The sequence below is a fragment of the Bombyx mori genome, chromosome 13 (assembly GCF_030269925.1).
Source record: "Bombyx mori chromosome 13, ASM3026992v2".
Lineage (NCBI taxonomy): Eukaryota > Metazoa > Arthropoda > Insecta > Lepidoptera > Bombycidae > Bombyx > Bombyx mori.
Genome location: NC_085119.1, coordinates 4,960,412 through 4,987,272, shown reverse-complemented (window position 1 = coordinate 4,987,272; position 26,861 = coordinate 4,960,412). Strand labels below are relative to the sequence as shown.

Sequence of the window (26,861 nt, the reverse complement as noted above, 5' to 3'; positions counted from 1 at the left end):
TTTCCTAATTTTATTACGCATTTTTCAAATTATCCCTCCTAATTCTGCCGCGAGGCGGTCGTGGTTTTGACAGTTCTTTTACAATTTATCGGCCCGGCCATCACCTAATTCAGGTGGGCCTGAAAAAATACTATTTAACAGTTATCGGAGGGGATGAAATGTTGAAATTCATTATTTTACTAAAAATGGGGTTTTTTGACGTACTTCAAAATATAGTAACACTAGCTGTACCCGTCCGCTTCTCTGGTCATTTAAAATTAACATTATTATTTCTCACCCCCACAAAGATTCTCATGATTAACGCCCCCGCAACTAGTGTAGGGAGTCCAACACTCATATAAATATTAGCCTATCCATTAAGTACATGTATTTTCTACATGGATACCCAGTTTCAAGTCAATCGGATGCATGGTTCAGTAGTTATAACGGAACATCCGTAAAAACCATTGTAGATTTATATATTAGTAGATTAGATAAAACAGAACTAGGCCCTAGGTTATTACGAAGGCATTTAACAAAGAATGCTTAACACGCTTTATTACACTCGTGAATGTTAACAACTACAAAATACACGGAGCGGAATGGATAAAGTAGAATTAGTCGTAAATTCATAACGCAACTAATTGTGGGTCAGCGGTGATGACTCTGAATACACGATAGCACCAAGAAATCCTAAGTTATAATTTAGTAAAGTAAAATTTTAATTATGATTGAACATTAAAACCAGCGGGCCAGTTTGGAAGCCGACTGATTTTACTGGTTTCGTTTAATAATTCAAATAAAATGGCAAGGTCAATATAAAGATCACCGATTCATTCAATCAGAAAATGTTCTTACTGAAGTTTTCGCATTTTTATGTTTTCCGTTTCCACTTGTTTCGCAGATCCAATTACGGACTTTCTATAAGTTTAGTTTAGATTTAAACTTTAAGACATTCCGCCTTATATTTCTATCTCCAATTATCTATGTTAAACAGAAATAAAATTACTAGTACATAGTTTAAATTATTTCTGCGGCTCCCGAAAACCTGACAAAATACTAGCCTATATATTATGGTATTTTATATTGTAGTAGTTGACATTTATAAAATTGCTTATATAACGTCGTTGTCAAACCAAAATCTGCTATGTGCACTTTTTGAGATTTTTACTTTTTGACCTTTTCGTATAGTTCACAGCCCTATCTACCGTATAAAAAAAACTGTTATGTGTCTATAGCTTTAATATTTATCTATAGTTTTCATTTCACATAGTTCTTAAAAATTCATCTTCATATAAAATTTTATACGAAAATGTTTTTACTCGTTAATTCAAAATAGCAAAAACTCTATGTGGTAATTAAATCCTTTTTTAATATACATCCAAATTGTTAAACTTTTGACCCCTCACTGGGGATATTAGTAACGTATTTGCTCTTGACACCACGTACGTAGCTATGCCAAGACCGCTCGACCGTTTTACAACGTAATGTCTCGTACAAATTACAATTTCCCCGTTCTTACAAGTCTACGTAGGCGCGTTTGTAGTAACAGTATGGTTAACTGGCATGGCGGTCAACGCGTCATTTCAATCCGCATACTGGACTGGACACGGCAACTTGTGGAGACGCGAGAATTTTCAAATACGTTTCTCGATGGATGCTTAGTACACAAATTTTCCCGTTATGTGTAGGCGTGTTCGTAATTCAGTTATGTTATTATTCACCCGTCACATAATTACGTGCGTTTCTGAGCATCAAGGCGGAACGTTTTGTTAAGCAGTTTTTTTAATAGTGACGATAGGGAGTTGTTCAGTTTAGCGGATTTCTCATGCGTTGAAGAATATTCGAGATGCTCCTTATCATCATCATTCTCCTGCCCTTTTTCAAGTCACCTGGGGTCAGCGCAACATGTTTTCTCCTTCCATACTCCTCTAACATATACCATTTCTTCGCTCACTCCCCTCTTACACACAATCCATCCATTTCTTCCTAGGTCTACCTCTCCCTCTGAAGCCTTCCACATTCATAGTTAAAACTCTCTTACCAACCTCATTGTCATTTCGAGATGCTTTTACAATTTTTCGGATTGGCGATAATTTTCCGATTGCTTATAAAGTCGAAATATCTGTTTTCTTTTGCCTCTACTACCATTTTCCTCGAGACTATTCTGGCTTCACCTTGGTTGGTGCGTTAGCACATGAGGCTCACACTAAAATAGTTTGCTAGCATCTGCCCAAGCAAGCGCAGTGCTTCGGTGAATTTACCACCGGATCCACTGAGCCACTGATAGCCACTGAGAAGATCTGGCGAGAGACTCAGTCGGTTCTGGCGACGAGTTAAGTTGCACGTTGAACTCTAGCCGGTGTTTCGATTGCCTAAAATCGCAAATTACCTATAAAATAAGACTTAAAAGTTTTAAACTAAAAACGAGTGCCACAACTTATGAAACATGCAAAATACACGCTAGATCCTATCCGTGTAACAAAGCTGTGGATGAGCCGTCAGTTATGATTTATTCATATGTGTTTATCTTAATGTCATTGAATGCATACAATTGAACCTCGACGATTGCCAAGAAGACAATAAAAATGACATTCAAAGGTGAACGACGATTTCCAGTAAGCGAAGTACTTCCTACTTAGCAGGTCATTTTTCGCAAAAAGCTATTCTTTAAATTACGATGCCTATATAAGATCAATAGTTTTTTTTTTAATGTGCGTACAAAATAAAAACGAACTGCACAATCCATATAAAATGAAGGTAAGATGGTTGGGTACTTTGTTTTTACGGTTCCACAGTTTGATTGAGGTGGAAACATTGGTCACACCGGAAATAAGCAATAAACGACAATGGACGTTGGCACGACGCAAGGATACATAATATACGTCTTCAGCATCTGTCTCGTTACGAAATATGCAGTCACGTTGCGAACGTGTTAATTAGAAATGATTGTTGCTTTATCTACGTAGAATCGAAACTTGATGGTTAATAAGAACGAAATGTGCTAAACTTGTCACGTACTCGAATTTGTAATGCTGACATACCAAAACACAAACGCGAGAGAACGCCGAGAATGCTGTGAAATTTGTCGCCACATTACCGTGGCCTATTCGAATTGAGAAACACATTTTTTTTTGGATTTGTATAATGAAAAGTATATTAGTAAGTAAATCATATAGTGTTTTCAACATAATAATATATGTAAACGGTATATATCTATTATATATATAGCCGCAGACCGGGCTCAGTGGTGTGGATTGGGAGAGGCCTATGTCCAGCAGTGGACGACTGTGGGCTGTTGATGATGATGATGATGATGATATATCTATTTATTATATGTATGTATTTTCTTTAATAATGTATTATGTATTAATAGCACACCGCAACATACCTGCTGTATCTTTATCTTTTTCAGAATTTCTGTATGTAAATAAAACGGTTTTCTGGATGAGATTGCTTTTAGCGATAAGACCGCCTATTATACAAATATGCTTCCCGGTTGACTGTTTTTTAATGATAATTGTGTTTTGATGTGCTATGAACTATGAACACACTTTAGAATAGAGATAATTCTCTCTCTCTCTCTCTCTCTCTCTCTCTCTCTCTCTCTTAAACCCGTTTTGTTTACTTTTACGAGCCACCGGCAATCAAATACAAACGTCAGAATCAATATTAAGCCTCCTATACAAATAAAAAATGAAATATTTTCCGTAATAGCACTATTCTTTTAACATACTGCCCGGAGGAAATCAGTTCTGTATTTAATCTAAACACGTCTATTCGTCTGTTTTCTCCTCGAATAGTGAACAAGGAAAAAGCAATAAGATTTTTAACATATTCGATTTACTAACAAATTTTACTAACTTTATATATTTTTATGAACCAGAAATGAAACACTATTAAAAAAAGTAACAGTTACCTCCTCAAAGGAGAACTTACAATCTCTAACAATGACATTTATTTACTCTCAAATCGTATGCTCTAAGTACGACTTTATGACAATGATGAAAGTAAAACTCAAGGAACCAATCAAACAGTAAAAAGGAACGGACTTATAAATCACATCCAGTCAAATGACCCTTGACCTTGTCCCTTGACCTTTTCCGTACTACCTTTTGTAGGTAGCGGCAACCTACCCTCAAATAAAAATATCAAAAAAAAGTTTAACATCTAACAATATACATACATGATTGAGCATCAGTGGAAATAGCTGTGATATCTTAGATTAGAATCCTCAGGTTAATTACCTGGGTGGAATCGGAGAAGGCGCTGTGATCCTAATTGTTTATGGGTAGACTTGTCATTAACTCGTTTAACAGACAATGACTTATGGCAAGAGTCGGTGAGTCTATGGATGAAGTGTGACATTAGAAGAGTTAGTCTATGACGGTAGGATAACTAGACAGTCATTTATGAGAGAAGGCATACTCTTCAGGCACCTCTGAGATCACCGCGTTTCTAGTCTGCTATTATTTAATTGGGTTCTTATTTCGAGTCTAACCTACAAATGACTGACCACGAGGACGCAGGCGATGATCGGGAAGAGCTCAACCCGACATACATATATTGTTTAGCTATTCTGAAAAATTCTCGCGTGTTTCCGCTTAAACTTCAAACATAAAACAAAAACTCGACGTTGTGTAATTTTGTCGAGAATTCGGAACTGTTATTATCCGAGGATGAGTAACATTCTCACGGATACGATTTCGAAGCGGCCTGTCCTCGGATGCAAGTCCATAAATCGATATGAATTCGCCACGATATTATGGTATGAAACTTTTACGACAACGTTGAAACGATCACACGGCTCCGATGCGATAAGGAACACGTGCTATGATGTACTACTAACACCATAGTTTAAATGGACGTAGGTATAGTAAGGTTATTTTACTATAGCGCTGTGGAATATATTCTACTTCGATCAAGAGTCTCAGAGTTTCAGATCTTAGAAATTCCGAGTCTCTCTTACGACTCTTATTTCTGTCATGAGGTCACAACCAAACTGGTATTAAGTAGTTATCAGAGCCCATAGACATCAACAACGTAAATGCCACATGAGTTGTAAGGCGCAATTTTGTAGTACAACAATTGCCATACTCTTCAAACCAGAACGCATTACTGCTTGGCGGCAGAAATAATCATAGTGGTTGTACCTATCCGTGCGAGCTCGGTTATACAATTATAATATACATATCTATGTATAATGAACACATATCTATGTAAAACTATCTAGTTTTCTTTTCGAAATGCCAAAAGCCACATTCATTATTGCTTTCAACAGTAATGACTCTTAAATGTTTTTCATTATCTTAATTTAGAACCCAATAGATTTGTGGTAATTTTTATTAATTTTAAATTTATTAGTTTCTGATAATATGCTTCTGTTATTTAAAATAGAAATCTAAATTTTACTGCAAATGTTTATAATGACGAAATGCAAATCATAGAATCTAAAACGGATGAAGTAAAAGAAATATCGAAACAAGAACTAGAAAGAGAGAAAAATCAAACCCGCAAAATTGTAATTTGCGTAATCACTGGTGGTAGGACCTCTTGGGAGTCCGCACGGGTAGGTACCACCACCCCGCCTATTTCCGCCGTGAAGCAGTAATGCGTTTCGGTTTGAAGGGTGGGGCAGCCGTTGTAACTATACTGAGACCTTACAACTTATATCTCAAGGTGGGTGGCGCATTTACGTTGTAGATGTGTATGGGCTCCAGTAACCACTTAACATCAGGTGGGCTGTGAGCTCGTCCATCCATCTAAAACTTCTTATGGTACGTTGCTATAAACGAAGGAGGATTGATGTCAGGCATACTGATCGTAAAACTCATGCCAAATTCCTATGCAGCTTTTTATTGCCCTTGTAGGCAGACGAGCATACGGCCCACCTGATGGTGAGTGGTTACCGTTGCCCAGCAATACCAGGGGCAGAGCCAAGCCGCTGCCTACCGAAAAAGCATGATAAGAGCACATGATGTGTGAGGTAGGAGCAAGCATGGACCTATAAAGAGCATTATAACATTCTTTATAGGTCCATGGGAGCAAGTAGGAGTTTTTAAAAGAACATTTATACCTCATATTAATATAAGAGTGCAACTGACACAGAAATACAATTTTTTCGGTTTATAGTAATTTATTTTATCGATATACCACGGCTATTGGGCAATAATGACATTACGAAGAATTTAAGTTTCATTTTGAAATTGTCAGCTAAATGACTACGTACCTTTGCACTGTAATGTTACGAGTTACGAGTTACGTAAATACCGGCGAGACCTTTATCCACGCGTTTCGATTTGATACGTGAAAACATAGCGTGCGTTTCACTATGCACGGAATATCCGCAGACTTTAATTAAATTATAATACATAAATTGTAAATTTAATGTTGGTGTGTTTGTTTTTGAGACTGAATTGAAACAAAATACGGTTTTTGGCTGTTCTTTAAGGCATTATTAACCTTAACACAGTACCATCGAAGAGTCATGGGCGACGCGCCACGCCTTGCAACAAAATCATGCAATTTGTTTTGCATTATTAGAATGCAGAGAAGCATCTATTATACCGATATTTGGATACGTATTATGGTAATGTCTGACTGATGATCGCCAAAAATAAAATCCAGTTGAGGGCATCGTCATGGATTGTGCTATACATACCAAACTAAGTTTGACGGTATTTCATTGTTAATGCACTAGGTGTTGGACCAGTTCGTCATAGTTAGTTAGTTCGACAAAGTTCGTCATAGCGCTCAGTGGTAACTGGAGTCCATAGATATGACAAAGTGTATACTATACCAACCTTGATGCACGACGTCGAAGCCTTCAAAGTCGTTGTGGCCTAAGGGATACGACGTCCGGTGCATTCGTATGTAGCGATGCAACGGTGTTCGAATCCCGCAGACGGGTACCAGTTTTTCTAATGAAATACTTACTCAACAAATGTTCACGATTGACTTCCACGGTGAAGGAATAACATCGTGTAATAAAAAACATACCCGCAAAATTATAATTTGCGTAATTACTGGTGGTACGACCTCTTGTGAGTCCGCGCGGGTAGATACCACCACCCTGCCTATTTCTGCCGTGAAGCAGTAATGCATTTCGGTTTGAAGGGTGGGTCAGCCGTTGTAACTTTACTGAGACCTTAGAACTTATATCTCAGGGTGGGTGGCGCATTTACGTCGTAGATGTCTATGGACTCCAGTAACCACCTAACGTCAGGTGGGCTGTGAGCTCGTCCACTCATTTAAGCAAAAAAAAGAGCTGAAAACCATGACTGCTTTGCGGCAGTCACAGCACAACGGTTCTGTCCTTGCGGGTTCACATTCCCTTCCTTACCAGTAATTCGGTCTCTACTAAAGTTTTGTTTATCAGACGTTTTCTTGAGTACAATAATAAATAAGTCTAAATAAATTAACGGTATTGATCATTTAGTTTTGTCCTTAAAGGATGTTATTGTCTTAATGTGGTATAAAAGTTGTTATACTCCTTACAGGAAATACACAGTTTTCCTTCTATTTAAACGATCTGTTTTATTTATGTAGCCGAGATGAAAATATCAGTAATATGTCGTTGTGTAATAATATAATTAATTTATTACAAGCTTTAAGGTTTTCTTCTGTCCCCAACGTAGCTCTAATTTGTGAATTACTAGCGGCCCGTTCCGGCTCCGCTCGGGTCTTTAACAAAAATTTCAACGATAAGTCGTAGTACCATGACATGGGGTAAATTGGGATCCTGGGGTAAATTGGGACAAACCTGCGGAAGATTCTCAAAGTACCTGTAGCACGGAATCTACCTAATTTTGTTTATGTTAATATTTATCAATGTATAGAAGAAAAACCAAGTTAACTATGGAAGTACTAAATATGAGTTAAGTTGGTCCCAAAAATTCGTCAAATTAAATTGAAAATAGTGGTTGAAAAGTGCGTTTTAAAACAGCTTACAGAACTTTTAAAAAAAGTAATATTATCGTTGTTTTTTCAATAAGATCACAGTTTATATAAGTTTTTAATACACCTGGAAATACCACAACAAACGGTAAGTTGCAATATTCTTATTTTAAATACAATATTTCGACAAAATAAAAAATGTATAATTTTTCCTTTCTTTTTGGGGAAAATTGGGACGTATGTAAGGTAATTTGGAACGAGACTGGAAAAATTAGGGACGAGAAAACACAAAATTGGAACGCCAAAAGACAAAATAGGGATGGCTTGTTAGGGTTGTCACTGATATCTTATAATAGATTTATTAGCCTATACTATCACTCAATTGCGTGATGTAAAGAAGGTTAATGTGTTTATCAGTTAGTTTATGTAAGTACTATAGGTAAAAGAAAAGTATACATATATATAATTACATTTTTTCGCGACATTTACCTTGTAATATCTGCCCGGTCGTATGTCCTTTATAGCAATAAAATAAAATTAAAAATTAAAAAGAACTCAAACGAATCAAAACTTTTGTTATTTCAGAATCTATTCACGCGTCGAATCATGATTTTTTTAACATTCACAACGCACATACAAATAAAAACAGGCCTCAGATTTTAAATGTAACATTAATTAAAAATCCGAGATATCTAGGTTCCAATTATGAGTGAGTGAATTAATTGAGTTTAGTTATTTAGCTTAGAAATAATTTCTTTTATTTTTGTTATTATAGGCAGTAATCAGATAAATCTGCTTTTTTATCTTATTCACCTGATATCTTACTCTTGCTCAAAGATTATTTTGAAAATGTTGATTAAATAAAATTGTATTATTGCATTTCCAGTCCTTTTGTTTTCTATTTTTTATTCTATTTTAGGATTTTGTTTCAGAGTTGTGATTTTTAAAGAAATTAAATAATAATTTTCTAAAATATAACATGCACATACTTTTTTTGATCATTGTATTGTTGATTATCATTCACGTCACATCGCTTCGGAATAGAAACCAGCTTAATTTACACTATGTTGTGTATTGTGCATAAATTATGGATTGTATTCATCATTTCGGTCCATATAAATAATTGTATGGCACCTACCTACCTACCTATATATCGCAGTACCGCGAACGGACAACCCTTACAAATATCCCAATTTAACCCTTACCCGTGTCAATTTACCCCAAATGCGGAGTAAATTGGGATGGCCATTATTTTTCCGATTATTTCTTTAAATTGAATAATTAAAATAATGTAACGGTTTTTATCACCTAGGTACGTTCAAGACTCAACTTATTTCTTTGGTTGAGCAGTGACTATTTAATTGGAACTATGTTAAAATTCAATCTGAAGTTCGATTTTGTCCCTATTTACCCCATTTTACGGTACATTATTTTATTCTTTCATCAATAATTTTCGCAGGGCACGCGACGTAAAGAATATTTTAGGTAATTTCTTTACACCTTGGGTTACATTATTGGAGTTTTAGTAAGGTTCCCTAATTTTTTCCAAAAAAGATTTTAGCCTATGTCACTCGGGAATAGTGTAGTTTCCAAACAGTGAAAGACTTTTTCAAATCGGTTCAGTAGTTTCGGAGCCTATTCGATACAAACAAACAAATCTTTCCTCTTTATAATATTAGTGTAGATAGTGTAGATGAAGAAGTGTCTTTTGATTTATCTACTCGTACGTAGAATTTCCAGTATACCGATGTTGAATCACTGAAATATCTGCCGCGAAGCAGTTATGCGTTATGATTTGAATTGTGGGACGGCCCTTATCCGATTCAATTACCACTTAAACCTTATATCTCAATGTGGGTATCTGCATTCACTTTATCAGGTGTTTATTCATTAAAAAATAATGTATATAGCCTTTGTTTTTTTTCTACCTTTTCGCTGGTAGCTTAAGAGGTTTTCATTAGAGGTAGGTGAGTTCACGGGCTCAACCTGAGAGAATTTGCTAACACTAGCCTTAGCAAGAGCAGTGCTTCGAAGAATCTATCACCGAATCGGAATCGCGACCCACTGAGAAGATCCGGCGAGAATGGGGCCCAATTTATTTTGAGTTATCAGTGATATTATCAGTCTGATCGGACGTTTTTTTTTAATTCATTCAATTCATTCAAAATCTAACACTGCGTATCGAAGGTACGAGAAAAACATAACTAAATAACATGGTAATACGTTAATACAATCAACACTGAAAGTTATATAACTGTATTGCAATGATAACATCGTGGAGGTCGGTGTGACAGATCAAAGACAACCGAGGGTCACCTTCAGGTTACCGTTTGCAATGCTCGCTTACTTAGTTTAACGCGTTTGACTGCAATTTTGAATTTATCCATTACAACATTCGCTGCGTTACAACATTCCTCGTATTGAAATCGCGTGTATTTTTTTTGTTGTTGTTTATATATTACCAAATCTTTTGCAAATTAAAGGGCAACCGGTATATTATTTTAAAATAATCCCTGTTCAAACTATTTAGTCGCGGTATTGGTTATAACAAATTAGATTAGCCAAAATCGAACACAACTAATTAAGCAAGAACGTTCGTTATCATTTAACATTGTTACTTAAGATTATCTATACTATCTATACTAATATTATAAAGAGGAAAGATTTGTTTGTTTGTTTGTATTGAATATGCTCCGAAACTACTGAACCGATTTGAAAAATTCTATCACTGTTTGGAAGCTACACTATTCCAGAGTGACATAGATTGTAATCTTTTTTTAAAAAAATTAGGGATCTTTACTAAAACTGTAATAATGTAACCAAAGGTGTTAAAAAAATACATGAAATATTCTTTACATCGCGCGAAAACTATTGATTATAATTATAGAATAAAATGATTTACTACGACTTTATAGAAAACTATTATAGTTATGCCGCAATAAGTGTTCTATTATTAAAAAAAAATAAAACAACGTCAAATATCGTTGAAATTTTTGTTAAAGACCCGAGCGGAGCTGGAGCGGGCCGCTAGTTTTTAATAACCACGTCGCTACTGTTGGAAAGGGTATTTTAAAGAAACGCTTTTAACATTTAACGAATGGCTTACAAACAGCTAATTATTAAATGAATACGGATCGTGTTCTGAAATATTTCGAGGACAACGCGTCCGGCGTGCGACCTCAACATTTAAAGGATCGACTATATAGCGGTGCTTACAAAACTGGGGGCCGGCTCGATGCGTCCGCGGTCCGGTCGGTCTATGGCGAAAGCCGATTACATAACCCGTCACTGTTCGATACGAATGTAAGCCTTATCGAGCAATAAATTTTACTTGCTCACGGTCGTATAATCGACTTATACCGCACGCTGATAACGGTATATTAATGCGAAAGTACGCAGCCACTGATACCTAAGCGGGCGGTTGATCGTTATTTCTTTTTTAATAATTCAAATCATTGAAATATATTAAAATGTATGTATCTTATCTGTTTTTTTTTTATACACTTCTGTATATAAGTTACTTATAATATTATGGCCAACAGAAAAACATTCTAACGTTATCAGCGGCTTAGTGAATCTCAAGGTCCCATTATCCCACGTGTGAACCAGTTTCAGTGATTTATTGGAATCCAATTCGTATACTTATAGTTATTATTATAATTTATACTATTTTAAATATTTGTCCGTATTAAATGCGCTTTTTAAATTTATTATGTATTTTCATTTGGTTTTTGCGAGTCGTAGGCATACATTTAAACTACTTTTACACATAAATCTCGCGTTATGTTATTGTCAATATGCTATTTTTTTGTTGCTTAGATATGTGGACGAAGTCACAGCCCACCTGGTTTTAAGTGGTTACTGAAGCCCTTAGACATCTACAACGTAAATGCCGCCGCTCACCTTGAGATATAAGTTCTAAGGTCTCAGTATAGTTACAACGGGTGCCCCACCCTTCAAGCCGAAACGCATTACTGCTTCACGGCAGAAATAGGCAGGGCGGTGGTACTTACGCGTGCGGACTCACAGTTTTCGATGACTAAACTATTATTTGAATATTGATATTTGAATTCTGGGATGATAAAACATGCAAGATATTTAAAAATACAGGCATCATGTATAAACCGCAAAGAAAAAGAAATTTTATCTTTCACGCGTTAACGCCTAATGTCGAATATTGTTAACTCTGCGGGTAAGTCCCTACCAACTGCTCCACATCGATAAAAAGATAATATTTAGGTAATACTTTAAATGAACCAATTAATTAGACCCATTGTGTCAGCAGTTTCATAATATTAGAAAACTAGCGGCCCGCTCCGGCTCCGCTCGAGTCTTTAACAAAAATTTCAACGATATTTGACGTTTTTTATTTTTTTAAATAAAAGAACACTTATTGTGGCATAGCAATAATAGTTAAACGTATGCTGTCGCGATACTTTTTGTAATTAATAATGTGTTCTTCAAAGTCGTAGTACATTATTTTATTCTATCATCAATAGTTTTCGCAGGGCACGCGATGTAAAGAATATTTTAGGTAATTTTTTTACACCTTGGGTTACATTATTGAGTTTTAGTAAAGTTCCCTAATTTTTTTCAAAACAGATTATAGCCTATGTCACTCGGGAATAGTGTAGCTTCCAAACAGTGAAATAATTTTTCAAATCGGTTCAGTAGTTTCGGAGCCTATTCAATACAAACAAACAACTATTTCCTCTTTATAATATTAGTATAGATGTCTTCTAGTTTTCAACATACTACTCGTACTACCGTAGGTAAATTACATTACGGCTCGTAAGGTCGTTGACACTTATAGACTTCATCGTATGAATCCTACGTACACACTGAAATCTAGATGTTAATTAGAATTGAAATTAACTCAACAACGTCCGCAACAGTTTTCTATAAAATAAAATAGATCATTACATTATTTTTACTGGTGGTAGGTTTTTTTTATTTTTATTGCTTAGATGAGTGGACGAGCTCACAGCCCACCTGGTGTTAAGTGGTTACTGGAGCCCATAGACATCTACAACGTAAATGCGCCACCCACCTTGAAATATAAGGTCTAAGGTCTCAGTATAGTCACAACGGCTGCCCCACCCTTCAAACCGAAACGCATTACTGCTTCACGGCAGAAACAGGCGGGGCGGTGGTACCTACCCGTGCGGACTCACAAGAGGTCCTACCACCAGTAATTACGCAAATTATAATTTTGCGGGTTTGATTTTTATTGCACGATGTTATTCCTTCACCGTGGAAGTCAATCGAGAACATTTGTTGAGTACGTATTTCATTAGAAAAATTGGTACCCGCCAGCGAGATTCGAACACCAGTGCATCGCTCGATACGAATGCACCGGACGTCTTATCCTTTAGGCCACGACGACTTCTTGTGATTCCGCGCGGGTAGGTACCACCACCCTATCTATTTATGCCGTGAAGCAGTAATGCGTTTCGGTTTGAAGGGTGGGGCAGCCGTTGTAACTATACTTGAGACCTTAGAACTTATATCTCAAGGTGAGCGGTGCATTTACGTCGTAATTGTCTATGGGTTCCAGTAATCACTTAACACCAGGTGGGCTTTGAGCTCGTCCAACCCGTCTAAGCAATAAATAAAAAAATAAAAAAACCCGTTTCAATATTTACCTACCAAGCTATACTTTTTGGTCACTGCGAAGAATCGTGTCCATTATTCTATAACATGTATAATTCGAATGCTCTATGTGCTCCAGTTTCACGCTACTTGACTTCATGTGTCCGTTTGGAATGAAAGTCGCGTTTCCATGCGTTCTGTATTTAAAGTATAGTGATTTAGTGTTAAAAAAATACTTACATATAGGTATTTATGTATTTTTTTAAGTTAAACACGCAAAACGTTTGATGACTGTAGTGATTAGCGCATGGGTAAGATTATATCACGAATTTACCTATACTAGTTCTGTCGCGAATCTATTATGTGTCCTGGTTAGACGTTGTTCGATTGCAGTTTAATCTGGGTTTTGCGTCAAGCTACTACTTTTTTTTTTATTGCTAAGAAGGGTGGACGAGCTCATAGCCCACCTGGTGTTAAGTGGTTACTGGAGCCCATAGACAATTACGACGTAAATGCGCCACCCACCTTGAGATATAAGTTCTAAGATCTCGGTATAGTTACAACGGCTGCCCCACCCTTCAAACCGAAACGCATTACTGCTTCACGGCAGAAACAGGCAGGGCGGTGGTGCCCACCCGCGCGGACTCATGAATTCCGTCTGGATTTAATAATGCTCAAGAGCATTAATCCCTTCTGATTATCGTATTAAAAAAAAAACTATCCATTTGCATATAACAATAATTGTTACAAAATGAATTTTAAATTTGCTTCTTGTCAGAATAAGTACTTATTTATTTTATACTTATTGTACACAAAAAAGAAAATACAATAAAAACAGATTTAAAAGAATGTCTAAATACTATGTACAAAGGCGAGCTTAACTCATTCATGAGTTTTCTTCCAGTAAACCATTAGCATAGAGAAATACGACGTATAAGATACTTCGACCGAACTAGTAAATAATCACCAAATTTATTGTGAATGACGTAACAAGAAATTACGTAATAAAAAAATTATTGTGTCTTTGTTGCAAACTGACCCGGTTTTTAATTGTTATCGCTAATTTATTATTCGTAAGGAATGTCGTAGGTAATTCACGCGACCGTTTTCATAATTTGATGCAATAATTAGGATAATCAATCATTCAAAGGTGAAAAGCGTTTGAATATTTTAATGCTATCTATTTATAAGAACGTTAATCGCTTCGATATTGAATAATGCTATAATGACTATTTTGCTCGTTGATAAAGTTGATGAAAGTCGAAATTGATAACAATCGTAATTAATTATAAATTAAAAAAAGATTGCTTTGGATGGATGCATAACATGTGTTTACATGGTGTAACAGTATTTGCCAAGCATTCGGACACTTTTTTTAAATGGCATATTTATAGCAATGAGAAATTTGGCCGCAGGAAGTATTTTTGTAGAAAAAAATATTTGGCAATGGGATTTGGGATTTTAAGCCACACTATTTTTGAAACATTAACGCTACAGTTTTAAAAATTAAAGCTGCTTATGAGCAGTGCATCAATTATCCAATATTAAGATTTAGTTACTTTGACAAATGTAATACATACTGTTTTCTTGCTAAATATTGTTTTACTGTATGTTTAAAAAAATATAATGTTTTAATTGAGTTAACATACATAACTATATTAATAAGATAAAGCGGAAAAGGTCAAAAGCTACAACAACAATCCTAAGAATTAATTTGATATTATTCAAATTAACATATATATTATGTAAGTATGAAGCACATAACAATGTTGTAGTAACTAGATAACATAACAGATATAAAAAAATTGTTTCTCCTTACTCTTTATCACAATTCAAAGATGTAAACGAGAAGTTAATGGCTGTAGGTATATCAATATTTATTTATGCAATGTGTGGCGACCCCATATATCGTTGACACTTCCTAATAACTGGCAACCCCGAACGTTTGTATCACTTTGAGAAGGCGGCACGACATGAGAGCCCGCTTGTCGTGGCCGCTGGAAACTACATACTCGATCCTGTAGACCGAATGGTAAACCGTCGACGTCGCCCAAAGCACGTCATTACGGATTCTCCCGATCCATTAACGGTGCTTTTAGGCACTACAAGCGCCGGTCACCGTCCTCGTCGAGCCCGTCGCTTGTGACGAAGGGCTCGACGAGCGAATTAACCCATAGATACAGCCCTGCTCTTGCTAAGGTCAGTGTTAGCAACACTCCGGTTTGAGCCCCGTGAGCTCACCTACACACGTTAGGGTGAAGCTGAAATAGCCTCTCAAAAATTGTCATTTCCTTATGGAAAAAAAAAAGCGATTGATATTCTTTCGAAGAACTCACTAAACTAAAATTCCATTATTAAAATTAAATTCCGTGAATGTTTTTTTTATTTATTTGACTTTTATTTAAATTGCAAATGTACAAGAGTCGATGAGTTCGATCGAGCGCGGCGACGCGAGCGTGATCTGTCAGAACGGAACAGGAAGTTACCGCGTGAAAGTTATTCAATTTTACTGTTATAAATGTCAAGAGTGTTTGCTTTTTAATATGAAGTAGTGGTACCGCAGTAGTCGAAATTCGACTATAATTAATTTAGATTATAAATTTGTACACTATTATGATTCTATTATCAAAGACGCTTATACTTCTATTCTCACAGATTTCGTCAAGACTATAAACTATAGACAAATAAACATTACCTATTCTCAATTTGACCAGACTATAAGCGACAAAAGTTTGACAATAAACATAGAGTATACATATGTGTGTGTGTAATGTTTTTTTTTGTATTGATTTAATGTATTATTAATGCATAATTTAAAAAATATATATACCATTCAGCACCTCTTCACTATATTCACTATAAGTGGTGGAAATTTCATACTCCTCCGTCAGCGCAATTTTCGTAAAAAGGGGTACAAAATTTTTGCTTCAGGTATGAATAATACTAATATAGATAATATAGATAGACTAATATAGATAATACTTTAATTTAAAACGTTAGGTTTTTTCCTTAGATGTTTTGCGGTCGAGTGGAATTTCCGTTTATTGAAACCAAGGTATTCCCCGTCTATCACGTGACATGTCAGTCTTGAAAGTCTGTAGCGCGTATTCTTGTATTGTCTCCCGACCTTCTGTCTACCGGCATTAATTTTTTAATTCAGAAAGAATGAAGCAAGTTTCATTTACCCGTGATAAATACTTACTTGTGCCACTTTCTGGCCTATTTAAGAACACTAGAGGTCCCTCAGTAGTCGAAATTCGACTATAATTAATTGGAATTGTAAATTTGTACACTATTATGATTGTATGTTATATTTCTATAATTACAAAATTCACCACTATAAAAAATATTAACAAAGACAAACAATATTTAATCTATTCTTAATTTGACAACAGACGTCAAGAACAAAAGTTTGACAATAAGTAGTATGCATGCGTGTGTGCGTCAAATACATGGTATGTAGTGTGTGTAATGTTTTCTTTATTGATTTAATGTATCTCTTAAGCATTATTTAAAAAAAAAATTAGCATTGTGCACTTCTTCTCTATATTCTCTATAAGTGTGCAAAATTTCATACTCCTCCGTCCACGCAATTTTCGTAAAAAGGGATACAAAGTTTTTGCTTCACGTATTAATATATAGATACGGCTTGTTGATCCGTCCGTACGTAAAATCGAGAGCCCTTGAACACATTACCGTATTGGTGAAGCCAAATGCACGCTACGTTACTGTAATAATTTCCCATTACAGAAAGTAATTTATTTTAATCAAAATTATACACTGTGTTTTTGCTATTTTTATAGCTATTGAATAAGTAACAAGCATAGTGGCGACTTTATTTGTATGATTTTTCTTATTTTTTATTGCCTTTGTAGGTTGACGAGCATACGGCTCACCCGATGGTAAGTGGTCACCGTCGCTCATGGACGTCAACAATGCCAGGGGCAGAGCCAAGCCGCTGCTTACCATAATAGGATTAATAAGGATGGAAAAGTTCACTTTGCGTCTGTTGTCAAACGGTTACTAAGGTACAAAGACACAACGAGGCGAATATTCACGGCGCAACTTAAACCGAATTTTATTGCGGTATCATCTCCAACTCATAATGAGCCCAATGATCAGTAAAATTCAGCTGGGACTCTAGCTCCTATGCCCAAGCGCGTAAAATTGTACAGTAAATTATTAGAAATAATTATGAAAAGTCCGACAAATTATTATAAGACTTATCTTTATTATTAATAATCTGTGACCGTGATTTATTCGCCTACTGTCTTACTTAGCTATAAATAAAAATAGTTAATGTTACGTAATTAATTTTGTTCTCATAATAATTACACATAATTATCGGCCACTAGTATTCACTGATAACAGCTTAGCAACAAATACTATTTATTGATATTAAAAGAGAATATTTAAAAAATCTTATATTCCTCAAGAAAAATAATGTTACTAGAGTTCAAAATTAAAAATACCATGGTACAGATAAAACATTAAAGTGCTCGGAAATGGAATCCATTGAAATTAAGGGTAATATTTATTTTTAATTTTCACGACTCGAAAGCCTCGGGGAAAGAACACATTTCCGCTGAATTTATGATGATCTATGTATATGTATATATATATAAATGGCTGCTTCAATTAACCCTCCAATTGGAAGTGGGAGGGTGATCAATAGCAAATTAATTAAGGTCGCAGACCGGGCGCAAACGTAATCTATTTCAAGGGACCTTATCAAAAGTACAACTCTAGTTATGTTACCTAACATTACTTAGGTATTACTTAATAGGGAGGATTCAATTGGTTTAATCAAAACGTAATGTTATCAAGTATATAAAACATTCACAAATTAGCAGCTCGAAGCCCTATGAAAATGGTTTCGGCGTGGTAGATTCAAGTATTCTGATTTATGACGTCACCGTCATTAAATTACGAGCGTGCGAGAGAGATAGCGATACGTTCAGAAATCAAAGATCTCTCAATTTTTTTAAAAGCATTCCTTTGTTGTTATATAATAATCCACACACTCTAAGCTGGGTGTATGATAAATACTTGCATTAATGTAAGTAGCTTTCGTCAATTTGTCGAAATTCTGACTGAAGAAGTGAGTGCGCCCTTAGAGAGACATAGTCGTACTTTCTACAAGCACTTTATAGATACCCCAGAAGCGCTGGTAAACTTCCTTACGTATTTTAATACAATTCGATAGAAACATAAGCATAACACACAACACACAAAGAAGGCTAATGAAATACGGAAGCTTTCTTTTCACTAATTTATTTGTCTTATTAAAGTAAAATACACCGATACAGATAAGATTATTCATTATCTAAAACAATAAAGTGGATAGAGGAATTATTCATTTAAATATTTCTTATGTAGCGGATTACTTTTAGCAACAAGGTCTGTAGAGGTGTGTAAATAATTTTGTCGTTTGATTCGACTTTTAGTTTTCCGACCAGCCTGAAGTAAATGATAAGCCGGTTATTGGCAATTAGGATTCTTTTATATTGAGGACAGACGAGCTTAGGATCAATTTTAAAGGTATCCGTGGCAGGAAGCTACATGAAAAAGGATGACATACATGACGAGAAGGATAGACACGATTACGATACAAAAGAGATTTCGATCTTAAGGCGAAATTCATTTTGCCGCGGAGCATTGGTCCGTAAACCTACATTTACTATCAAGGGTCTACTACTTTATGTATGGCATAAATGCTTTTTGAAATGAAAACATTGTGATTTAAAACTGGAAACGAAAAAAACGACGTTAAAAAAAGACAAAAATATACATCTATAAAATTTGAACAGAGAGAGATAGATTTTCGAATTATTTCGCTTTTATCACTTATGAGCCGCGCAAATGGTTTTAAGGTAATTTTTTTAATGCGTTTACATATAATAATATTTTATGTTTATGAAATAGTTCCACCGTAATACGAATGCAAGAATAAATCATACTATCTACAAACCAAACAAAGTATGTAATTTGAATAATAAACACAGCTTCTGTTAGAGGTTAAAAATACTTTGAAGTACTTGCAGTCAAGGATAATAGAAAAACGTTAATACATCATTTATGTTTTGTAAGAAGTAGAAAAGAATAGAAAGAAATAATAACCTTAATAATTGACAGCGAGGAAATCTCTCGTTACGTAGTAAATGATTGACACCGGTCCGTGAAAGAATGACTAAAAGTGATAAAATTCTCGACAAACCGATCGTACTAAATATTTATCTCAAGTAGGTCTCTCGTACTCTATCTAATATCAACGTAGTACCAACACGTTATTTGATAACAACTGAACACCGTTTTTAAATGTAACGCAATGTTTAGAGAAAGCATTACTGGTGGTAGGACCTGGTCTCTTGTGAATCCGCACGGGTAGGTCCCACCACCCCGCCTATTTCTGCCGTGAAGCAGTAATGCGTTTCGGTTTTTTTTTATGATTGACGGATTACTAGTGGCCCGGAGGCCTTTCCAGTTTCACCAGGATTGGTGGGCGAGCAATGGCTTTTTTTTTATTGCCTTTGTATGCAGACGAGCGTACGGCCCACCTGATGGTAAGTGGTTACCGTCGCCCATGGACTTCAGCAATGCCAGGAGCAGAGCCAAGCCGCTGCCTACTGACTAATGGCTCAGCCAGGAGGGGTGGCATTTGCTAACAGCTGCCCGAGCGCCTCCGAAGGAGACCTAACAACTGAAGAGCAGCTGATTCACGAATAAATTTACTATCGGATCGGGTGTTTCGGTTTGGAGGGTTGAGCAGCCGTTGTAACTATACTGAGACCTTAGAACTTATATCTCAAGATGGGTGGCGTATTTACGTTGTAGATGTCTATGGGCTCCAGTAACCACTTAACACCAGGTGGGCTGTGAGCTCGTTCATCTATCTAAGCTAAAAAAAAAACATTACTATGCAGATGTATATAATTATTGTGAATCAGTTCACGCTGCGTTTTTAAATGTAATCTACTTTCATATGTTGTAAAATGAACAGAGATTCGCTCTATAAAAGTTCTTAGATTTAGCGATTATTCGGAAGTAGTGACAATACCTGCGGGATCTCACCAGTTATAAATTCATTACCATTTAAGCCGCAAGCAACATTACCGGTCACTGTGAATTCAAACAACAACTAAATATAGATTTCGGATTTGCTGTTTCCTCAAAAGTCTCACAGCCGGCCAAAACGTGTTTACAAATTTAATACGTCATAAGCGTTTTACCGAGAATTTATTACTATACTTGTAAATTTAAACGCTTCGACTGCTTGCTATCCACCAAACGTTTTGATAAATGCCTATGTACTAAGCGATGTGATAATACAATAAGACATGTTATTGTATACAATAGCACATAGTTTGAACAGAACATTCTTAAATACTTTTCATTGTAAATTGGGAAGGTCACAACCAACTCTGCGGGTTTAATTTATTGGTCCTATCACAGCGTGTAAAGTAATAAACTCTGTCACTTATCTAGTAATCAAAAAGGAAAGTCAATATTTTGATGTGTGTACCAACTTTCCAAAACAAATTGCTCTGAGGCTGCAACTAAGCTTTAGGCTTGCCGCAAACTTTTCAGAACAATTTATTCACACTCACATATAAGAAAGAGCTAATCACGTGCGGTCTGTATACGGAAATAAATTGTTTTAGCGCTATCATGGTTTAAAGCAATCCTTATATATTTGTAATGAATCATCGACTAAATGTTTTGAAGTCGTCATGGCCTAAAGGATAAGAGGCCCGGTGCAGTCGTATCGAGCGATGAGATTGTGCCGACGTTCGAATCCCGCAGACATGTACGTACCAATTTTTGTAATGAATAACATACTTCATAAATGTTCACGATTGACTTCCACGGTGAAGGAATAGCATCGTGCAATAAAAATCAATCTCGCAAAAATTCTAATTTGCATTATTACTGGTGGTAAGACGTCCTAAGCCAGCACTCATAGATACCATAGCTCTGCCTATTTCTACCGTGAAGCAGTAAAGCGTTTCGGTTTGAAGGGTGAGGTAGTCGTTGTACTGTAAAAACTAAGACTTAGACCTCATGTTTCGAAGTAGGTGGCAGTTTTTACGTTTTAGATGTCACACGCTCTGCTATCCACCTAACACCTGGTAGGCCGTGAGCTCGTTTAAACATTAAATATATAAAAATAAATAAATATTTATAGTTCTATGAAAATTAATTCGATGTTGGTGTTAGGTTAATTTTGTTCGATTAATTATTTCATATCGCGTTGTAAAGGCGATAACAATGTTATGTTAAATACGATGTTTATTTTTCTAAGTCGATCTACTAACATGTAACGATATCTCGTTGCCTACCCGTCGCTTGCGACGAAGGGCTCGACGAGTAAATTAAACCATAGACACAGCCCACAAAGTTTCTTGCCGGATCTTCTCAGTGGTTCGCGTTTCCGATCCAGTGGTAGATTCTGCGAAGCACTGCTCTTGCTAGGGTCAGTGTTAGAAGCATTCCGGTTTGAGCCCCGTGAGTTCACCTACAAGTCAAGGAGAAGCTGGAAGAGCCTCACAAGGCTATCAGCATAGTTAGGAAAAAAAAAGTTGCCTACCACCATTACCTTCATAGCTCGACTAAGTCACTATCGGAAGGCCTATTTCAATAGTTACCGATGTCCTTATTCAGTTGGTGTCAACAACCATGTCCGTATAGCAAATGTGCCGCTAGACGACGCTAATAAAGAATGACAATTGTTTCAGGCCACATCGACTCTCTAAATTCGCGGTGCGGTCGGTGAGAGGAATGCAAACGAGCGCCTTTCACACGCGAACCGTCTGCATCTTGATTCCCCACCGCACCGAAACGCCGAGAAGAAACACAGCAACACTAAATTTAAGCCGTAACGACATTTGAACGGAGAACATTAGTGAATGCCAAATAAATTAAAATATTTTTTTTAAGGGAACAGGTAACCTGGTAACTAAGACCTTTAAGTCATGTCTTATTTTAATTTATATTCATATTTTTATGAAAAACGGTATTATGGAGTGAAATGAAATGAAGATGATTAATTTGAGACATTAATCAACTGGGATGAAATGAAATGGGATGAAATATAATCTCAGTAAAATGGTGGTCATTTACTAAGATTTTTTCAGTGGACTTTTTGGATGATCCCGAGAAGTTACGTCTAGCAGCTTTGTTTCATTTTCCCACATTTGTGCCCTTTCACAGATATTAAACAGTTAATAAATCACCATTATTACACATTTAAACCCGAAGAAATACTAAATAGACAAAATAAAACAAATCACACCACTTCACTCCTCGCGTTCCCGCCAAAAAGTCTTCAAATTAAAATATTAATTGTCAATCATCACAGATTAGTCTGGTTGCTATGCGCGCAACTGTTCGTTAGTACTCTGTGCCTATACAGATAAAATATTTAAGAAGTAAAACACGGCACGTTTAAAAAATTTAGAATAATACGTTAATGTCAAATTACGGACCGGTTCTTGCTTTATTGACGTGTTATTGGAAATATATTGTTATCATATTTTATTGCTCGAGACGGCGTAACGTAACTACGTACATACTGATAAAACAAACGTCTAATTCCAATAATCTAGGTAATAAATATGAAGCCTAGTCTTGTATTTAGAATGCCACACGTTTCACGGCGTTCCCTAATGAATATTCAGATGCTCTTAGAATTCGATTTTGAAGGTTAAATTGAAGTTGACTTTTGATCGGCTAATTTTACGTTTAATGCAAATAAAATTCGTGAACTTAGTGCGAACAGACAATTGTAGATGAAAAGGTGTTACAAGTTCACGTAGGTGTACTGGTTGAAAAACAATAGCGCTCTCACACCTATAAAACATGTTTGTTTATAAAATTAAAGTCAACAATTTCACTTAAGGCGACTCATTTCCGTGGTGCAACAATAAAACCAAAAATAACTACTGTTAGCATAGTAAGTAAAAATTGGTCTCATCTATATCGCGAAATAATATGTTATATTTACTCTGACAATAAAAGTCCATAAAAAGTGCAAGTATTCGCGATTCAATGTCATCGAGTTACACTTGTACAAATAAGTTGTTTTCCAAACGATACCATTCCAGCTGAGAACTGTGCTGACGCAACAAGAAGACGTATATTTACGCAACGTGCCTATTGTTACTTATACACAAACAAGACGGTGTGTTAATCGACTTTAATGCCGCGCGATACTGAAGGGAAACTAAACTTGTACCTGTAATTAACGGGGACTTTTTTTTTTATTGCCTAGATACACTGGACGAGCTCACAGCCCACCTGGTAAGTGGTTACTGGAACCAAGTTCTAAGGTCTCAGTATAGTTACAACGGCTGCCCCACCCTTCAAAACGAAACGCATTACTGCTTCACGGCAGAAATAGGCGGGGCGGTGTTACCTATCCGTGCGGACTCACAAGAGGTCCTACCACCAGTACACCGGACTTAAGTAGTAATAACTAAACTAGTATGTATAAAGAGATAGAAAACCAAACAAACCTTGAAAATAATGCATGTAATTCATCCTTAATAATATAGAAGGAACACGTCTAATAATTTTGAGTACAGATAATAAATAGTGTAACATAATACATCAATGCTGCGAAAATTATGTAGGTACCCGTCCAACATTTTCCAGGTCCAAATTGTGTTACAATATGTAAAGAACACTAAGCAATAAAACATGTAGCTTCTTTATTAACCCTTTCACTGCCATGCAAGTCAGCGGTGCCTTACTTAGCGCACTGAAGTAATTATGTCGATTTCTGTTGACTAAGGAGCCTGGATTGCCCAACTTTGCCTTGTTTATTATAATATTTTTTAGTCTTTTAAGTCTTTCAAAAATAGATTTATGCTCAGTTTCTTCGGATCCGTCTTTCCAAAAGTCTGCTAGATATTCCGGCACCTTAGTAAGAAGATCGAAGAGAGAAATCGATATAATTACTTCAGAGCGTCGCGTTCACGTTCAGTTAACGTGTTAATTATTAAATTATGTAATAGATTTAAAACAGGAACATAAAGTAAGTCAATAAGTTGTCATGCCGACCTAGATTGTTACAATTGCGTCCTAGATGGAAGAAATACGTAGACAATACGTTACGAATTATTGTTTAACATAATACAATTTAAGAGAAACTGTATTGCTTTTATCGTTAGCGACCAGACGTTTGAAATTTCACTGATTTTTTTTCTTTTTCTTACAAGTGTTGACGAGCTCACAGCCCACCTGGTGTTAAGTGGTTAATGGAGCCCATAAACATCTACAACGTATATGCGCCACCCACCTTGAGATATAAGTTCTAAGGTCTCAGTATAGTTAAAATGGCTGCCCCACCCTTCAAACCGAAATACATTACTGCTTCGCGGTAGAAATAGGCAGGGTGGCGGTGCTTACACGTGCGGACTCCCAAGAGATCCTACCACCAGTAAATAAAAAAATGGCAATATTGTGTCGTGTTGCTATGAAGTTTGTATGAAAGAAAACTTCCGAATATTTCTATTAGTTAGTAACCGCCCTGTTCTTACACATACATTTTTGTTTTTAACGTAAATACGAGATCATCATCCATGGCCATCATCGACTGGCTAATGATACACAGCTATATCTCAGGATGCAGCGAACGGAAATTTACGACTTTTAATAAAGTCGAAACATTATGCGGCTACTTTGTGTTAGCGCTGCGATAATTGCACAAAGCGGGAATAAGTTGCTAGCTCCGGGCATTTAAATATTGCAATAATTGTTACGTTATAATACTCATTGTAAAAATGAATATTAAAAAAAAATTGTAACATTAAAAAAAACGAATATTTAAAAAAAAAAATGCCCGCTAAGTTTTTTGCCAGTTCTTCTCAGGACGGAGGCTAGTTTTTGTGAATTGGCGGTAGTTCTTTTTGACGTTCAACAAGTATGTACTTTCATTTATGTTGAATAAAAAAAATTTTGATTTTGATTATGTAATTTCTTTCAAAGTAAACATCACGTTCTGTCCGATCTTTCAAGAGCGCCTCGAGCCCTCACGGTGACCACGTGACCCAACACAGCAATGAGTAGTACCCGGAAAGGAAATTCAATTACCATTATAACGTGGCCGCGACTGAGTACCACTTTAGGGTTGCCAGTTCTCTCGTTGTAACTCTAATGGCGGTAATGGCGTTATTATGACGAACATAAAATATATTAACGGAAAAAAAATGCTGTTGATTTTGAAATTTATATATTTTGTTATAGTTAATTTGGTGTCAATGTTTTTTTATTACACTGGTAGATGAATCATCGTTCCGACTGTAGAAAAGTAAAGGTCATGTTTCGTGAATTTCTAGTTAAATGTCATCTTGTAATTACATATTTACTGTTGATAACACATATTTTTTGCTATCCACTACTTACATAAAGTTGCTATTTGTTTTGCGCGGTATAAGTAGTTTAATATTCTTTATTTAAATTTCTATGCATTCTATTTCTATACTATTATTATTATTATTCTATATATCTAATAGCGTATTCTTATCTACCGTTAACAAATTATTTTAATCTACTATAATACTGTAGAATGATGAAAATAGGAAACAGTTTATTATTATTATACTTGTATGTTTATTTATTATATACCATACGTGATGTAAGCTTTTTTTAATTTATTACTTTGTTAAGATAATAATTACTTTTTGCTAATAATAGTAGCAAAAATGATTGAGGCTATGCCGTTGTTCCATATTTTATTATTCTACGTAATATAATATTATTTCTAAAAGACAACAACTTTTTTTTAACATTTTTTTATTAGCATGTTCTGTGAATGTTTGTTTTTAAATAACAAAATCTTAGAACGTCATTTTCAGCGACTTCAACATTTTTGAAATTTTTTTTTAAAAAACATTTACTTCATGATTTACACACGCATCAAGGATCGATAACTATATAATAATTTAATAACTTCACTCGAATAGCCTGACCAGTTTCAACAGAATGAAAGAAAAATGAATTTGGTAATTGCATTTCATATATTTTTTTAAAACAACTAATGTTATTTAACTAAGTAAAGTTAGTTTTTAAGCTACATATCGACGCTTGAAAGGCAAACGTAACTAAGCGACAATGCGTGAACTTTACAGTAGACTAATTTAAATTTGCAATACCTGAAAAAAATTCTATTTTAACGAATCTAGCTGTAGGATTGAAATGATTTTAATAGACCTAGAAATACATATTTTTTGCGCATCGAATATGGTTATTGCCTATCATTTATGTACAGAGCAGTTATTTTCGCTTAGTCACGTTTGCCTTTCAAGCGTCGGTATGTTTTATTTTTTTAAATAAGGAATTTCTAAAGCAATAAATGAATTTTTTTTTTTTATTACTAAATTCAATTACAATAC

At 35.5% G+C, this 26,861-nt stretch overlaps 1 protein-coding gene and 1 long non-coding RNA gene across 2 annotated transcripts in view; one reads left to right on the top strand and one right to left on the bottom strand.

The window, feature by feature from the left end:
* The window catches only part of LOC101743362 (cyclic AMP response element-binding protein A), a 146,237-nt gene that overhangs the window by 114,337 nt on the left and 5,039 nt on the right, over nt 1-26,861 (bottom strand). The window lies entirely within an intron of this gene.
* Nucleotides 6,572-8,753, top strand: LOC134199956 (uncharacterized). Its single transcript, XR_009974652.1, has 2 exons — nt 6,572-8,023; nt 8,461-8,753. It is a non-coding gene; the product is annotated as an uncharacterized LOC134199956 (long non-coding RNA).